Here is a 17,532-nt window from a genome sequence, read left to right as displayed (position 1 = left end):
GTTGGAAAAAAATAAATAAATTCAGATTTTTAAATGGAAAAACCTGAACTAGAAAATCTCCAAATGTGATTATAGGCTGGGCGCATAATAAAGTAGCAGTTCCTTGGCTGAGGTCTGCACAGCTTATTCTTATACACGGACACACCTTTTTTGCCGCTCGCACTTGTTACACCGCACACCAAAACTCACCAATCATTAACACCTCCCCTTCCTTTCTGTCATCGCCGCCCATGCTGTTTATTTTCCATATGCTCCCTCACAATATCTTCTCTTTGATTGTCTTGCAGGGCGGAGACGAGGCAGGCTGGCACCGGAGCGCAGTGCATGCAGTGGAAATCATTAACCGCACAACAAGCACATACAATATGACAGGTACGTGCTAAGGCGCTAATTATGAGCGCTGCGCATTCACGCCCCTCGCCGTCTACATCGTGCGCCGTTCCTAAGCGGATTTATTTCCATTATGTTCTCAGCTGATTGTTCTATAAGCCGCGCATTTGCATTTACTTTGACTTCCACATTGAAGCCCATTTAAAGGCGCATTATGTCACTTTTCTGGTGCATATGCCTGTCACAGTTAGGCATTACGCATATTGATGAAGACAAGCAGGTTTTTCTTGGTATTTTTGAGCAATAGAAACACAAATTGCCGGACCCCCTACCAGAAAGGAAGTAGAGCGAAACCCCTTCCAGAAAAGTTGCATTGTACACGTTAAACTGAAAGAATAGTCTGAAGAAGTTGGAAAGTAGGGAAGAAAATGTTATCTCAAAGCAATGGCTATTTGTTTTGATAAATGCTGAAACCGCAAAAGAAGACAGAGAGAGAAACAATATATATTACTTTAACTGCTGTGTTGTGAACCTAAGACCTTTGATTCCCCCCCCACGAGCCGAGAGCATCAGTGCAGGTTTATATATTGGAGAGGACCACTAATATTAATAGCAGCTGCTCCGGCAAAGTCAAAAGGGACATCAGCAATCTCAAATTACCACTGTTGTGCACAATGTAACAACAACACAGAGCGTTTGGATGGGTGTGCTAAGGTTGCACTACACACATTACAGGAATATGAAGAAGTGCTGTGCAGATTGAATGATTACACCGATGATTATGATTTCTAAGTACATTGATGATTTGCGGTTCGCTTCTATAATTTTGTTGTTTTGGATAAGTGGGATTTTGCGCCGTAGGGTCACAAAATGCAGCTTTACTATCTTTGCAAAGATAGTAATCAGTCACATCCTGCTGTTGTGGGTCTATTGATTCATTCTTCAGGGCCGTGTGTTGAATGTTTTGAAAAACGTATGGTTTTGGTCAAAGCTGTATTCTCTCACTGGGTTTAAGTGGACTTTTATTAAAAAGATCTTGGTGTTGAGGACATCTAGAGACATCTGCCTACAAATGTGCAATTTGGCATACTTGTATCTGTGTTGGCCAGATTACTGTGAAATTGTTCTTTAATCGTGTGTCAGAATATAATAATTTGAAATACAATTTCATGCATTCATCATCATCAATTTACAGATATATGACCGTTCCACTCAAAATCTGATGATGCTACATGATATGACTGTCAGGCAGTGTGGACATGGTTAGGTTTAAAATTTGTCCTCTATTTTCCTCGAGTTTGACCCTTTCGGTGACGTTTGTAATTGTACTTCCTGGTTGGACATGAGCAGCAGATGTGACATAGGTAGAGGTCATTCCACAACTGTTACCTAGCTACCATATTGTAAACAAAACTTCATATAAAAATATTATTTGACAAATAATAATACCTGGTAACACCTTTAATATTTTGAATTATTAAACTGTAAGAAAAATGTGTCCATTGCATGTACATTTTGTGTAGAATGTTGTGTATTGATGACATAGACAGAGGGATTGTTAGAACTCAGCTCTACTTCCTGCAATTTTAAACTTTTACTTTTGAACATTTCTTCACAAACTGCATCTTGATTGATATAAAACAATTATAAATATTTAGCACAGGGATTATCCCAGCAAACAACGCGATAATTAGAAAAACACGAGAATCTGTCATATGCACATAAACAACCAACTTAATCCCCTAATACATTGGGTAAATGACTCCTGTCTCTGGTACTTAGCATTTAAACTCATTAGCTGGTAAGTAATTGGCGGTTGATTGGATTTCGAAGTTGAAAACCATTCTGGAAAAGTTAACAATTACACATTTTGCCATTTCATTATTTTACAAATTGCAAAAGGACATTTCCTCAGATAATCGCGTTCAAATGGAGAACCATCCCCTCCACATCTGTTTGTGTCTCCATGCTTTCTCTTACCCCATTACATCACTTTGTAACCGGAGCCGCGCAGCTTGGAACAGCAGTCTTTGGGCATAATTACTTAATGTGTATTGGACTTTGTGTGCTGTTATTTGAAAACCAGATCCAAACGCTACGCTCGCTAACGACTCCTACCGCACACAGGAAGCAGGTTGAAATATCCCGCACTTGATTGGTGTGAGTGTTAGCTGTATATTTTATCCTGGTTCTTTGACTCATTATGTCTTTCCAAATCGCTCTTCTTTTTCTCACAGTCCCGGTTCTTCCCGTTGCCGGCACAGCTGGAGGAAATGGGAAGCACATGATTGCGGATTAATCCCCGTTTAAGTCCCGGCAGCATTAGGCAAAGGCTGATCATTCATAGCGTCCTCGGCACAGAGAGATAGAAGAGCCCTGGAGTTGTTTGGACAGATGTTTGCTGAGAAAGGCTTTAATGGAGAAGATATCCCAGCAGAGAAAAGGGGAATGGTGTCGCTCACATGTGGGAGAAAAGACTCCAGAGGGATGCACTGCGGTTTATGGATGTATATGAATAGCATACACCAGTGAGAAGCCGGCGGCTGTCAAACAAACCTCTTGATATTTTCAAGCATGGCACCATTGTGTTGATCTGGGATGTGAAATAATGTATGGAATGATAGCGTAAACATAGCCTAATTGCTCTTCTATTTCTATGTTTACTCCATGGTCTGATTAAAAATGGGACTGACACATGGGCACACAGAGACAGAGAGACAGTATGAAGAATTGACTTGTAACATGCAAAGATTTCAAGTTATTTTAGAGTTTTTAAACATTGTTTGTGTCGTTTTTTACCACGCTAAATGCATTCCTGAAAATAAGAATAGACATCAGCAGCATTTGCGCGCGGTAATACAAATAATGTAGAACTAATACTTATGTAATAGGTCTAGACTCTATGGAAATGCCATAATTGAAAGTAATATTGTCAGTACTTTAGCTTGTTAACAGCGTTACCATTGCACATTGCTGCGTTGGCACTATAGTTTAGCATAACCTATTAACATGACCACACAAGCGTGCTAATATGTTAGCATGCAGTGATGTCCTTAAGCTAATATATAAACACTGAGGCATTTTTATTAGATTAGCCTTGTCCTTTTGAGGCAGTGGACTAACCAGCTTAGAGAGGCATAAACGCCACGTACTATTGCTGTCCGCCGTCGTCACATGAGAGCGTGCCAAGCGACTGCTGAATCATGTAACCTTGGAGACAGCTTGACAAGATTTAGAGTGTCATGTGATAGTTGTGACTAAGATGCGCATCCTCATGTCACCTATGGCAACAGAAGTTCAATTAAAAATCCTCAAGCGCTTGTTCCTCTTGAGGGATGCCACAGTGATTTATGCTTCTCGTTAATACTTGACTTGTATTGAGTATTACCATAAAAAAATACTTTTTTGAAGTAACAGTACTACTAGTAGTTCAAGTTGCACTATGTAACCTTTCTGCTCGAGGGTCCGAAACCTGCTCCTCTCCATGAAAATTTTATTGTTTTGGCTATGACATTAAACTTATCTTTCTCCATGCGAACAAGCAGGAGGCGCCAAGTTACAAGTCAGATCTGTGAAGAGGTGACCCCACTCACAGTAAGAATGCTTGATTTCATGGAACATCTTTAACATACAAAATAAATACAAGATAATGACATGCTGTGGAATAATCCAGGCTAAGCAATGGCATTTCCATCCGAGCAGAGGAGGGACACTTTTGTCCTGAGGGCTGCAACTCTCCTCAAGCTGCCCTTACACTGGATTAACAATATATAAAGCAACACTCACAGACATATCGCCAATACATATGAACACTTTAGCTAAGGGGAAAAAGAAACACATGCTTTTTTCTTGCAATGGAACCAGAAGGGGGATATTTTAGAAGGTGTGTTTTGCCCCAGGAAGCGATTTTTTTTCCCTCTGCCAAGGGAGTCGGGGTGTTGCAGACATTACCGTCACACTTAGAGGGTCAAGGGCCGTGCGTGCGTGTACTGTAAAAGTGTGCACGCATGTCTTAAAGCAGGAGTCATGGAGGGGTGTCGGGACAGGCGAGGGGGAGAGAGAGCGAGAGAGGGGAGCAATCACCCCCCCCTCCCTATCCCATCACAGGGCTACAGGCAAGCATTCCTAACACCTCATAAATCTCACCTGGTGCAGCCCATAGCCCAGGCCCTGCTGACTTAGCTTTAGCCTGCGCAGCATATACACAAACATGTGCGCAAGATGTGTACCGTGCACTTTCTTTTTTTCTTTTTTCTTTTCTCTTTTGAATGCGGTTCGTAGCTCGCACCCAGATGCGCCGTACACCGTGCGGTATGCGCTAAATTACACACAGACAGTAAAGCAAGCAGGAGCCTCCAAGTCAGTCATGTCAACAGCACGACTAAAATTGGAAAAGTAACGTGATGTATAATCTGTCTGTCAGCGCTGCGTGTTTCGTTGCCCATTGAAAACTTGTATGAGCAAAAAAAAAAATAATAAGCTATAGTGACTAGCTTATTTGTGTTTTTCTTTGGGCTCACTGTATAGTTTCCCCTAGGAGGTTCAAACATCTGCTACTCACACGCACTTTTTAGATTAAGTGAAAAAAACAAAAAGCTATCTCTATTTCCTTTAATCAAATCACCGACATGTTTACTCAACTCGTACATGTAGGTTTGATAATGCGAGAATATGAACTCAGTGTAGTGGTATTCCTTTGTTAAATCAATGCCGTGTTCAATGTCGGCTGGATTGTTTCAGCGTTTGTAGATAAGATAAGATAATTTTATTGATCGTGCTGAAATTAAAGTGCTCCTGGCCCCGCTGTGCAAACTGTTTTATTATTTCTGTTTAATTTGATAGGTCACCGAATAATGTTTATTTATCTTTTATGGTCCTAGCTGTAAAAGTGTTCAGTGCAGCTCACGGTGAGCGGCTCATTCACTAAAAAGAATGACTACGTCGAGCACTTGTGGCATATTCAGACCTGCAGTGCTATTTGCATTTCAATCAAGATCTGTGCGAGACTACAAGTGCCCCAAGTCATGTCAGCCTTTACATGCTTTTACTGCATATTGAAACATCGACCTGTTCTTAAACATACACGATTGATGTAACAGTTATTAGTGTTATTGGTCTTTTGATATGCAGCAGCTGAGGATTGGCAATTGATCCGATATCCGATACCGCTGCTGTGTCTGATAACCGATTGTGCTGATATATAGATGTTAAAATCCATAGAACATTTTACAGAATGTATTTGTTTGGGATATAAAATCGTTTGTTCCATAATTGTGTGAACAACATATTTTAACCTAATTGCACTTCTATTTCGATCTTCTTAGTTCATTCAAAAAGACAAATGATGCACCTGAGGACAAATATTAGCAGTTTTTTTTATATCACCCAATACCGATATATGTAAAAAAAATCAAAAAAATCCTACATCCCTAGTAGCAGCATCAGAAGTGGTATCTAGGTGACTATTTACCACTTTATGAGGTACGTTTGCAAGTTTTACATTTACTTAATACAGCACCGAGTCCCTCTTTTTGTTGGAATTAATCATACATATACCACATTGTCTTTCTTAGATAAACATCTTGTAGTAGTTTTGATTAATACAACATTTTGAATATATCCATTGAAATAACATGAAGAAATGTACACAAAATTAACTTTTCTTTCTAGATTAATGGGCAAAACTCCGAGCAAGGTGGGTGGGCTTCCAGATTTATGTGGATTAGCGGTCAGTGTGTCGCTTCCGCCTATTAAAGATCACCGCAAATGCTGAACTGTTGATGAATCGGTGTGTTCTTTTATAATTACAACATAACATAACTACAGTGTCAGATTTCCAGTACTCACCGCTTTCTATACAGTGAGCAAACACACAGTCAGACAAAAACAAAGTGTGGGCCTCCAAAACCACGGAATCCCATTCAAAACAATACAATTTCTGCTAAACTGTTATTCAATTTCATTAGAAAACACGAGTGCATAAGTTGGACATGAAAAATATCGACTGTTTTCCCTAAAAATACACAATCTGTCTTCTGTAAACATAAATTATATCTTAGCTTGAGTAAATATGAAACCGCACAGAGAGTCCAGCCGTCAGTCTTGTGTTGCGGCGGGCACAGAGTAGACCGCGGCGAGCGAGGCAGGCAGGAAGCAGGTCCTATTGGCCATGGCAGCAGCTCAGCGGGCTCCTTCCTGCTTTTGAAGACCTCTACCTCCCCTAAAGCCCCGTATCAGAATGTAAGATGTACTTAGATACGCCTGTGCTATACTTGGATAGACACGTAACAAAACTGGTTAGCATCTTTCTAAGCCGACTGAAACGTCACTGGTTGAATTGAATGGGATGACTACATTTGGTAAAAAATGTGCCTTTATTGACAATTTCTACTACATTTTACAAGTTACAGGATATATTTTGTTTTGTCTTATTGTATTTTATGCCCTTTTGCCTACTATTTCTTTGTTTTGTGTCCTTGTAGGGAAGAGACAGAGAAGACAGAAACCTCATCAAACAAGCATATAAAGTGATATTTCTGCTCTTTTGTGGTTAATTTACTGGTTCATTCATGTTTTGTGCTAGACGTGAACCTGAACTAAGATATTTATAGGCACATTTTAGTACATTCCAAGTGCAGAATTAAAATATTTTGGAATTTTGTTATCGCAATAATGCAAAAAACAACAACGCACACATATAGATATACATTTTTGTCAATAAGACCCACCCTTTCTTGTACTTTATTGCACGGTATATGGTTATTGACTTTCCTGAAGCACTTTGGCCAGAAATAGTTTTAAATGTGCTATATGACTAAACTTGAATTGAATCTTAAATGATCTACTTTTGTCATATGGCCTTCCCGTGTACTATTTAGCACTTCAGGATAGAGATACTTATCATTTTTATAACTTGAACTGTACTTACCACCAATCAGTTACTCCAACCTAGATCTCATTCAGTCTAGATCCGATCCCGCTCTCGAGTCACGTCCCCCCCCACCCCCAAAGTTGCACCTCGCTAACCCCTTTGTCTCCCCTCCCGTACCACCCAGGTGTCCCCGTCACTCTCCCCTCGCCCTCTTCCCACTGGTCATCAGCACCAGCACGAGCAGCGTATTTACCAGCGGCTCAGCGGGTACAGTTTCCTGGCAAACACTTGCGGCCTGGCTCGGATAGACGGCGCACTGTAAGATCCCCCCCTCCCCCCCCTCTCTACGTCCGACAGGCGCGATCTTAAAGGGCGATAGAATACATTAGTGTTAAAGGTACATAGTGCAGACCGCCTCACCCCGGTGCTCCCGCTGATGCCTCTGACTGGCTGTGGTTATTCGGAGCTGTCATACACAAGCAAAGCCCTATTTTGCGACGGTCGGGGAGGCAGGCTTTGCTCGTTTTTCTGCGCCCTTTGGTTTGTTTTGGTGGATGTCAACCTCCCCTCTGCTTTTAGATGCTTATTTTTAGCGTTTTGGCCCTCTAGTCTCAGGGCTGGTCAGCATTAATGAGCTGTTATGTTGCGGACTAGCCACATCGCTACCTGCGCTGGTCCATACAGATGTGGGCCGCTACACATCTGCTTTCCGTCTGCTTTTCTCAGTCAGAGCTCAAGGGCTTAATGTTGACCTCTGTATTATATGTTTGTGTTGAGCGACAACGGAAATCCTTGTTATCAAAATTGTATTAAAGGGGCTGTACCCAAGTCTTCTTTTTTCTTCATGTTGGACAGATATATTGTTAAAATATGTATTTGGGTGAAAATGTAATTGCAGTGAGGCGTTTGCATCTAATTACGGAGCGTTTTATTCTCCGCAAAGCAGGAAGTACACTGTTAGCATGCTGTGAGCTTTACCGTGACTGGCCTCAGAGAGTTGGAAAAAGGACTTGTAATGTAAATGTAATGGTGAATAATTACAACGCTAGAAATGCATTAATAAATGTGAGGACTACGTTTGGACCAGGTTCTGAAGTTCTGTAAAAGAAAGACAGGTACAAGACCTTTATGAAAAGCAAAATGATGATTCTATGACAAAAATTCTAGTTAAGTTTCCACACACACTTTCCAGTTCTTCCTTGGGCAATACACTTCACCCTACTTCCTAAGTATCCGTGTTCCTGCGTACTATTGCGAGAGTGAAGTGAGTAATTTAACCCTTTCTTGCATGAAATATTGGAGTGTCCTACATTGAATCGCTTTCTGATAACAAAATACAACTAATAGTACAAATGTATAAATAAATACATTTCATTGGATGTATGCGATGGTCCAACTCTTCTCTTAAAAGTAGGATCCTGAGTATGGAAATAAATAAATGATGATCAACAGTTTCCGTAAACATGCCATGTCATCATACTCCTTTCTTCCAGTGACAGTACTGCTGCGCTCATCTTCGAATCCCTGTCCAGCCGTCGTTGATCAGACTTTAGAGAGTAATTAGTGTGGGTTCTGTTTCCATAAATCCCCTTAAGGGTCAGACGCCCGTCGCCATCAACAGAAATGTTGCTGCCATCAAAATCACTTCCCTCATAATGAGCCTGAACAAATAGGACCCTCTTTAGCTATTGATTTGAGCGCAGTGGTGGTGCTAATGCTAATGTTCTTAGCTTATCTGGACCCTCATATCCCTGGCAACCATGTGCTCAAAGCAGCAGCAGCAGCAGCAGCAGCAGCAGCAGCAGCACACTGACTGCATTCACTGGTTGTAATAGCATCTCCCTGTACTCCACCAGTTTTAATCCCATAGACTTATTAGGAACTCTCTAAAATGGCATCTGCATGGACAAGATCGAATATTTTGTCTGTAAAAATACTTGTGGAGAGCTATTATGTTGTTTATTAGCAGTGTTTTGTATGATATCAACATTTACTCGTCACACATTATTGATTTACGTATACAAAATCTGGCAATGAGATTTGATGAGGGTTCGTAAATAGTTTTAAATGCGCAATATGTAATTTCAACGGTGTAAAGATGTATTATGTCATCAAACTTTTCCATCCTGTTGCTTTTTTGATTACAGGTAGGACTGGGCTATATGACAAAAAAATAAAAATAAAAATAGTCTTTCATTTATTGATAAAAATGTTTTGATTTGATTTCGTCTTATCTAAAACAAATAAAAATGCTGTCAAACTTAATTTCCTGAACTTAAATATTACAGACTTTTAATCAGCACCATTTATCACAAAAAAAAGAACTCTAATCAACACAATATGTGTTTACTGACTGAGAATTGGCTGACCTCTCGGTTATTATGACCAAAGCTGATGATAAATGATGATCAGAAATGACTGCACGGCACTAATATTACTGGTGGTTGTTTTGCTTGATAATACAATGAAAAACATACATTTTACATGGGCTTGTCCTGGTTTAATCCTGGATTTCTAGTCCCATTTTTGATGTGTTATGTACGAGTGTGAATGGATGACTTTTCCTTGTCCTGGAGAAGACCTGTCTATATCTGTTTTTTTCTATGCAGGGTTATGGTAATGAAATTGTCTTCAAAGTAGTCAGAAAAGGGAGTGTGGCTCATTTGTGTTTGGGCGCAGAAGGCAGAACGGCCGTCTGGGTATCGTCCCATCAATCAGCTCGTAAACGTCATTACGAGGACGCTGGATGTGGCTGCCCAGGGACAAATGCAACATGTCGGCTGGACTTTAATCTGCTCTGCGGGATATAGGCGGAGGTAGAACTCGGCTAAGTTAATGCGCCGGAGCCTGCTTTATATAAGTCACAGCTCCTCGTTCTTTGGCCGGCGTGTTTTCTCACCCGATAACACACGCGTGAAGTGGAATCAAGCCTAGACGTAACATTTTTCTCTCCCTTTTCCTTTTTCCTGCCATTGTCCTGCCAATATTTACACTCCAAATGTGAGAACCTTTTATTGTTCCAAACGTAATTATTCACTTGACGTTTTTGCAAAAGAAAAAAAAAACTGCTTTAGTTTTGAGCCAAACATATCAGAGAAACAGAAGTCTGTCCTGCCTTTTCCAACTGCAAATTAACATAATGGGTTTAGCAGCCAACAATTGTTTCAATTCAATTTATTTTTGTAATGCCCAAAATCACAACAATAGCTGCCTCGGGGGGCGGCAGTGAAAAACTGATTAAACAATGTTCGAACGTTCAATTGTAATTACTCTAGGATTCTATTGTTTAAAATAACAATTAAAAAGTAATAATTATATTAAAGTTAATTAAATTGTCGCCTGAAATGCTACATACAGACTACAGATCTTGCTAGAACGTGTGCTCAATTTCTAGTATTTAAGTCTTAAATATTACTGTCTTGTGCTGCCCGGTGGTCGAGTGGTTAAGGCACAGCACATATGCCAGCCGCAGTGTCGTCAGTTCGAATCCCGACTCCGACAGTTTACTGCATGTCCTCCCTTCTCTCTCATCCCCACTCCACTCTGTCCTTTCCTGTCTAATAAAGCTCACAGGCAAGACAAATCTTTACAAAATAAATAAATATTACCGTCTTGTGATTAAATTTATTCCTAGTCATTGTAAAGTCAATACAGCCCACCTCTGCAAGTCATTTTAATCATTTGCAATTTAAATGTATTAATATTTTGCTGCCATTCAAACTCATAACGGCAGACGAGGTGGCGTAGGAATTCACCAACACCCACAGCGAGGCCGCCCAGACGCTCCAGAAATACCACGTATATTCCGCCTATACTTAATAACTTGGATTATTAAGACCACCCTGGAGCATGTGCCTCGTCCTTTGTCTATCTGTTTGATCAGCAAATTACCACCATAACACACCCGCTCATGAGGACCTGCAGTGCCCGGGAGAGGGGCTTCACACAGGGCACCGCGGGGCCCCCCATCTCCCTCTCAAAATCCTCCATTTCTCTTATTGTCTTTATCCCTGGCCTCGAACCAAACATGGCAGCTCATAATTTAAAGGGGAAAAACGAGGACTGAATGAAAAGTTAATTTATGTCCGTCTGGAACGCTGGGCCCCAAATCACAGCTAATGACTCCTACTACAAACATGGACTGTATGGAGAGGCAGAGATGGATGGAGCTTTAGAAATCTATATCATGTAACATATAATCAATCCAGTGGCAGAAAATCACATTTGTTAAAGTTATTTCCTTGTATTAAGCATTCATTTTTTCAATAATCCTTACCCAGAATCTGCTATATGTAAGAATGTTTTTATCTTCGCTTGGTGGAGATAATAATCGTGCTTTCTTCAACGTTGCGAAAGAGGAATAGAAGCAGAAGTTGTGGTCATTAAAAAAACAATAGTCATGTGTGTGTTCCCAGGGGCTGTTCCAAACAAGGTTGTCTCCGACAGCGCCTCTTTTATAATGAGATGTTTTGACCAGTGGGCGACTCCCTTTACGGTGACCAGACCAAAACGTGAACTGTACTCGAGCAAATATTTCACGTAACGTCGATGCAAGTTTTATTAGTTTTGCATAATTGAGGTCGTTTTGGCTGGGGACCGTGCATTCCCAGCATCTGCTTGTGACTGACAGGTCTCTGTTTATTTAATCAAACGTGTTCTTATACAGTCGGCTCCGCGCGGCTATTTTTGACTCGGGTGAATCATCAGGGGACTCGGTCATTTTTAATGACACGACAGTTTTAGCCGTAACTGCATTAGTGACGTAAATCGCTTCTATTAATAATGACTCGCAATTGTACTATCGTGCACATTATGTAGAAACAACTTGTGCACTCTGATTATATACACTTTATTGTCATCATACTTTTCGTTTGATGTTAAAATCTTAACCCAAAGTTATACCGTATTTTCCGGACTATAAGTTGCACCTTTTTTCATAGTTTTGGCCGGGTGGCGACTTATACATATATTTATACTTATATACTTATACTCCGGAGCGACTTATATGTGATATTATTTGTTATTTTCACCCTTGCAACCGCATTTCATACTCCAGTGGGACTTATATATATATTTTTCTTCTCTATGATGCATTTTTTGGCTGGTGCGACTTATACTCCTGTAGTTCAGTATGTATTTAAATGTTTTGTTAATGTAGCAACAAATAATATCGCGTTGTATTACGTAGGAGGTTTTGGACGCTCGAGGATTCCTTACATTGCATATTTCTTGTTGCCGCCGCCGACTTGAGTCAATCTGACAGAGACATGGCTGTAACCTACTTTGTATCACCTTTCATTTTTTGGGTCAATTCTCCCTCTCTCTCTCTCTCTCTCTCTCTCTCTCTCTCTCTCTCTCTCTCTCTCTCTCTCTCTCTCTCTCTCTCTCTCTCTCATCTCTCTCTCTCTCTCTCTCTCTCTCTCTCTCTCTCTCTCTCTCTCTCTCTCTCTCTCTCTCTCTCTCTCTCTCTCTCTCTCTCTCTCTCTCTCTCTCTCTCTCTCTCTCTCTCTCTCTCTCTCTCTCTCTCTCTCTCTCTCTCTCTCTCTCTCCTTCATTTTTCCTTTTAGCTCTGCAGAAAGCCAGCCGTCTCTGCTCGCTTAATTAGCATAATCAATGAGGACTTGGCATCCTCCGCTTCCTCTCTCCGCCACTGCACTGTCGACTCCACTCTGCCCCACACCCCAAGGGGAAAAAAAACGAAGAAAAAAAATACTATTTCCCACTTTTGGATCGGAATCTTCTCGGAAAGATTAGGGTCATTACCTGGTAACGAAACTCGGAATCCCGCTCGATGCCGTACGGCTTTAAACTTTCACCTATATCATGTCCCCCAGACAGAAAAGCAAAAGCAAACTTCCTCCCACTTGGATCGCTTTTGCCGCCGGGATTATAACTCAGCGGCGGTGACATAAATCTAATACCAATTCATACGCTTTTTTTATAGAAGGATTTCAGACACAATCATTTATTTTATACGGCTCGTTCCTTTTTATTGCTCCCAATCTCGGCCGCTGTCGTTCCGTGACGCTTGACAGAACTCGGCTGAAGGTTCAACGACGGAAATCCCCTTTAGCGTTCCCACAGCTACCGCTATGTTTACGCTTCCCCCCCAAAAAGTGGAGTTTTACATTTCCTTCGTATAATTTTATCCCGTATTAACCTAACCTCCAGACCACCTCCTCGAACCGCAGGAAAGGGAAGAAAAAGTCGTTGAATTTTAGATCGTTACACGGCATTTCTCTTGAATATCTTCCATACGCAGTTTATTATAACGTGCCATTCAATTCTCGATTTACGTGGGCAGCTGCGCGGTACAGGTGCGGCGGTGGGAGCTAAGTGGGTGGTTAGGAGGGAGGGCACATGGTCGAAGAAGCCGAAGCGAGTACAAAAACAGACCGTGCAAGACTAAACACCTCTTTGTATAAAACTGTATTCCATCTCCATTTCATTCCCGTTTTATCGTCTTTATTTACGCGCGCTCTGTTCTGCAGGTTTTAAATGGTTTGTTTAGGCTGGACATTACGGATGGAAAATCCTTTTTGTTTTGGGTCTGCTTTCTGTCCTAAGCTTGGAACGAAGACGCTTATATACATTTTAAACTGTTTTCCAATACACTTAGTCGATCTGTATTTATTATAAAGCCAAACCGTAAATATTGACTGTGAAATGTGTCCTCACACCTTTAAAATCGTATTACTGAACCGTAATAGTCCAGTTTCTGATGGGGCTAAAGTGTTTTTCATCCTGTTGACGTGGCATGAAAAAGTCTCATTCAAAATTCAGTAAAATATCAATAAAATGATGCATTTAAATCCTGGTTTCATCCCATTTGACAATCTTTTAACGTCTACCGTTGTCGGATTTTAGTTCATAATTCATTTGTCTACTTACTCATTCAACAATACCATGTTTGTACGTGCTGGAGACCGGCAGTGTAGTGGAGAAATGTCCCAACGATATCTTTAGTTGAAAATGACAAGTGCTGCTTCGTTTTGGCGCTGGATTCGTGTGTTGTGACATGGCCAGTCACTCTTGGCAGCCGTCCCGAGCAGAGCGGGCGTAGTTTGTCTCCCCAACGCGCCGACTCCCGCTGCCATGTGTTTGAATGTGTGTATTTTGGGCTAGTTTTGTTTGAAGATGCTCGCGAGAGTGTGTGTGTGTGTGGGTGGCTCTACAGTTGCATAACACCGAATTAAATCTCTAATTGCCAAGGTACAAAGTCCAAGTGGAGACCAGCGCCAGCGACCTCAGTAAGCCTTTTTCTTGAAAGTAGGCAGGTCGGGGGTGTGTGCCGCTTTAAGCCAGTCGCGGCCCGGCATGCGAACCAGGAAGTTGTGTTTTTTTGTGGCAACACGTGCTCGCTGCAGGATCCAGAGAACAGAGAGAGAGAGAGAGAGGGACAGATGCAGGCACGGCTCGAGGTCTGCGGCTGTCCAGGGCACTTACACAAACCAAACATGGCCAGAGTGCAACAAAAGATGGCATTAAGATAGGCTTTGCAGACGAGAACAGCATGATAAGTCTGCACTAGACACTCAAAAATAAAGGAATAAATAATCAGTATTGTAAAAAAAAAATTATATATATATATATATATATATATATATAAAATATTGCGATACCAGGGATTTTAGTTTCGATCCGATACCAAGTATTACTAAGGTAAGGATTGTGTTCTCGATCTAATACCGATATCAACGAGTTTTGTATTAAAATTGATTGAAACTGCATATGACTAAGAATAAGAATTTCACCTTGTATATTATTAATATTATTAAATTGTATTATTATTTATTAGGTTTAAATGTAATATTTGCAGAAAACCTAAAATATAAACAATGTATTTCAAAAATGCATTTACGTTTTTGAGATCTATATTTTTGCAGGTGTTTCCCAGTGTTCTCGCTGAGGGGTTTTGACATTCTGCGGCGGGCCCCCGCCATGCCCAAAAGATGCCGCCATGCTCCGGCGGGCCCCCGCATGCCCAAAAGATACTGCCAGGTATTAAGATAATCGTGCGAAAAGCGTCGTCTGGCGTAAATTACGGCGCTCGTTTACGGCGCACGGCATTAAAAGCGCTGCTTTATTTTGTAAAAGCATTGGAAAATACGCCGAGTGGCGGACTGTGATCATATTTGGTTTCCATATCGAGCAAATTTTTTAAGTACTTTTTGCGAGCGGCGCCTACGGCCCACTGCCATCCTCCAACCTCAGCGCAGCGAGAACACTGGTTTCCATTGTTAATATATTCAGCCCATCACAAATTTATGCACAATGGTGATGCTCTATCATTTGCTCAAATCTCTCATCAATTTGTATCCTTGAATCTTCCTGGCAACAGTAAAAAAGGAGGGAAATGGTCGAGGGGGGATTCAATGTTAATTTTATTCTCATGTTTCCCTTTGTTGCCCAGGGGACAAACGGTAACCTCTGCTGTAATGTCCACCTGTACACTTCTATTGTCTGCTAATGGACCAGGGCAGGATAAAGACACCATTATCTACGGACCCATTACAAACCACCAGCTTCCCCTGTCCAGCTACAGAGGATTCAATGACTCGGCCAGTGGTTCTCAGACTGTAGCACATGGACTTCTGTTGATAGTACCCAAAATCGCTAATTACATAGTTTTATTGGTTTAGCACTATTAGAGACATGGTTTTGACCTTGGTTTCATTCATTGTGGGTTAATGTGTTCCTTTATCTACCTGGGTAGCTTTTGTTATGAATACCTTGTGTGCAATATTGAAAATCTATTGAATTGTTTAGCGTTTTATAATTCTACTGGGGGGCAAATACCGCACAATTTAGATGGACTTTTACTTATTAACTTGATCCGGGGGAATGCATTAAAAATCGAGGATGTTCCTTCGGGAGTGATCTCATCTGAAAAAAAAATTAAAGACTTCCCTCACACTGCACCGCTGCGGACCTCCTCCAAAATTAACAACAGCCCTAGCTACAGCTTCTTTGTCAATAGCATTTAGGATATCTTTGTTTTTATGTCCCCTTTTCCCCCCCAAACTGATTCTCTGTGATCGAATTAGCATATATTCATATTTATATTGGTCTATTAGTGTTCCTGAAAGCATGCTATTAATTCAATCTCCTCTCAGGCATGTCACCAATGTATTAATTTAAACCCTGTAACAGTACTAATTATCCTAATATGTAATGAGACGACGGCGCCAACTGCGCGTGAGCCACCGCAAGGCGACAGAGAGCAGCAGAACAAAAGAAGAAAGGAACAGTGCACCTTCCCAGCAGAGGGAAATGGGCCTTTATTGAATTAGATCTTCGAGAGTTTGTGCTCTGACGATTGGAACAATGGCGGACAGGCTTTCTCCCCCAGGACCCTCTGCCTGCTGGCACTTCCTGATCTGAGAAGACCCTGTCCACATCGGGGGAAATTAATTTAATGGCTGTATTAGCTTGCACGGTAACATTGTCAGTGTATGCAGCTACTTGGCTTTGTTTTCTGTCTCAAACTAGGGGTTTATTTAGTATTTTTTTTCTTAATTTTTTGTCTTATTTATCAGTTTTATCTTGATTGTCTTTGTTCTTGTCCTCATCAAACACAATGACCGTGCATTAAGTTAAATTACATCTATCAGACAGAAGGATTTACATTAGCTGGTTAACCATAAAGAAACATATAAAAAATTACTTTAAATGCAAAATGTTCTAGCTAATTTGTTCAAGGTTGATAATTCATATTACAATCATTGTTCTTGTCCCCGTAAAATACATTTACCATGCATTAAGTTGAATTGCGTCTATATATTTTAAGTATTTATGACGATCATTTCTATTTCTACACGGCTTTCATTCAACGTTGTTTTACAGCGTTCATTTTTGCCCAAATTATGCAGTTATTTCCCCACCTCTGCTTTCTGCTTTTGGGCTTTGGCAGTTTGCGTTTCCCTGTGGGGTCGGGGGGGGATCTATGCAGGAGTTTTCACGCGTGAACAGTTTCGGAGGCGGCGCCACAGACAGCTCTTGGGTTTTAATACAGAAAGAGATGGGATCATTAGTGCTGGTAAAGCTACACCCTCCGGCATCGAGCTCAGCGGGTCACTCAATTTGGCAGAGCTCGCCAACACAAATTTGGACTAATGTTCATGTGTGTGCGCGAACCGGCGAGCTACGAGACAATAAAAACATATGTGGAGGGATAAACAGAGGGCGGTGACGTCTGTTAGGCTGGTGTACATCTTTCTCATTAAACCGTTCTTTAGTTACACGATTGGACTTGTTAAGTAACTCAATAACTGGTTAGTGTGGATGTCCCTGACCTACTGTGTGTGGTGTGTTCAGTGTGGATTTATTAC

General features: G+C 41.1%; 1 protein-coding gene across 2 annotated transcripts in view; it reads left to right on the top strand.

The window, feature by feature from the left end:
• Positions 1–327: 327 nt before the first annotated feature.
• LOC140369558 (thyroid hormone receptor alpha) overlaps positions 328–17,532 on the top strand; it is a 123,786-nt gene continuing 106,581 nt past the window's right edge. The window contains exon 1 of one of the 2 annotated variants that reach the window (XM_072456931.1): positions 328–372. The gene's annotated coding sequence lies outside the window, so the exon portion shown is untranslated. The remainder of the gene's footprint in view (positions 373–17,532) is intronic. The other variant, XM_072456932.1, reaches the window with a different exon arrangement.

The sequence above is a fragment of the Eucyclogobius newberryi genome, unplaced genomic scaffold, assembly GCF_026437365.1.
Source record: "Eucyclogobius newberryi isolate DKJ021-1_F unplaced genomic scaffold, fEucNew1.0.hap1 SCAF_20, whole genome shotgun sequence".
In the NCBI taxonomy this organism is placed as follows: domain Eukaryota; kingdom Metazoa; phylum Chordata; class Actinopteri; order Gobiiformes; family Gobiidae; genus Eucyclogobius; species Eucyclogobius newberryi.
The sequence above is the reverse complement of the archived record's forward strand: the minus strand, read 5'-3'. Positions and strand labels throughout refer to the sequence as shown.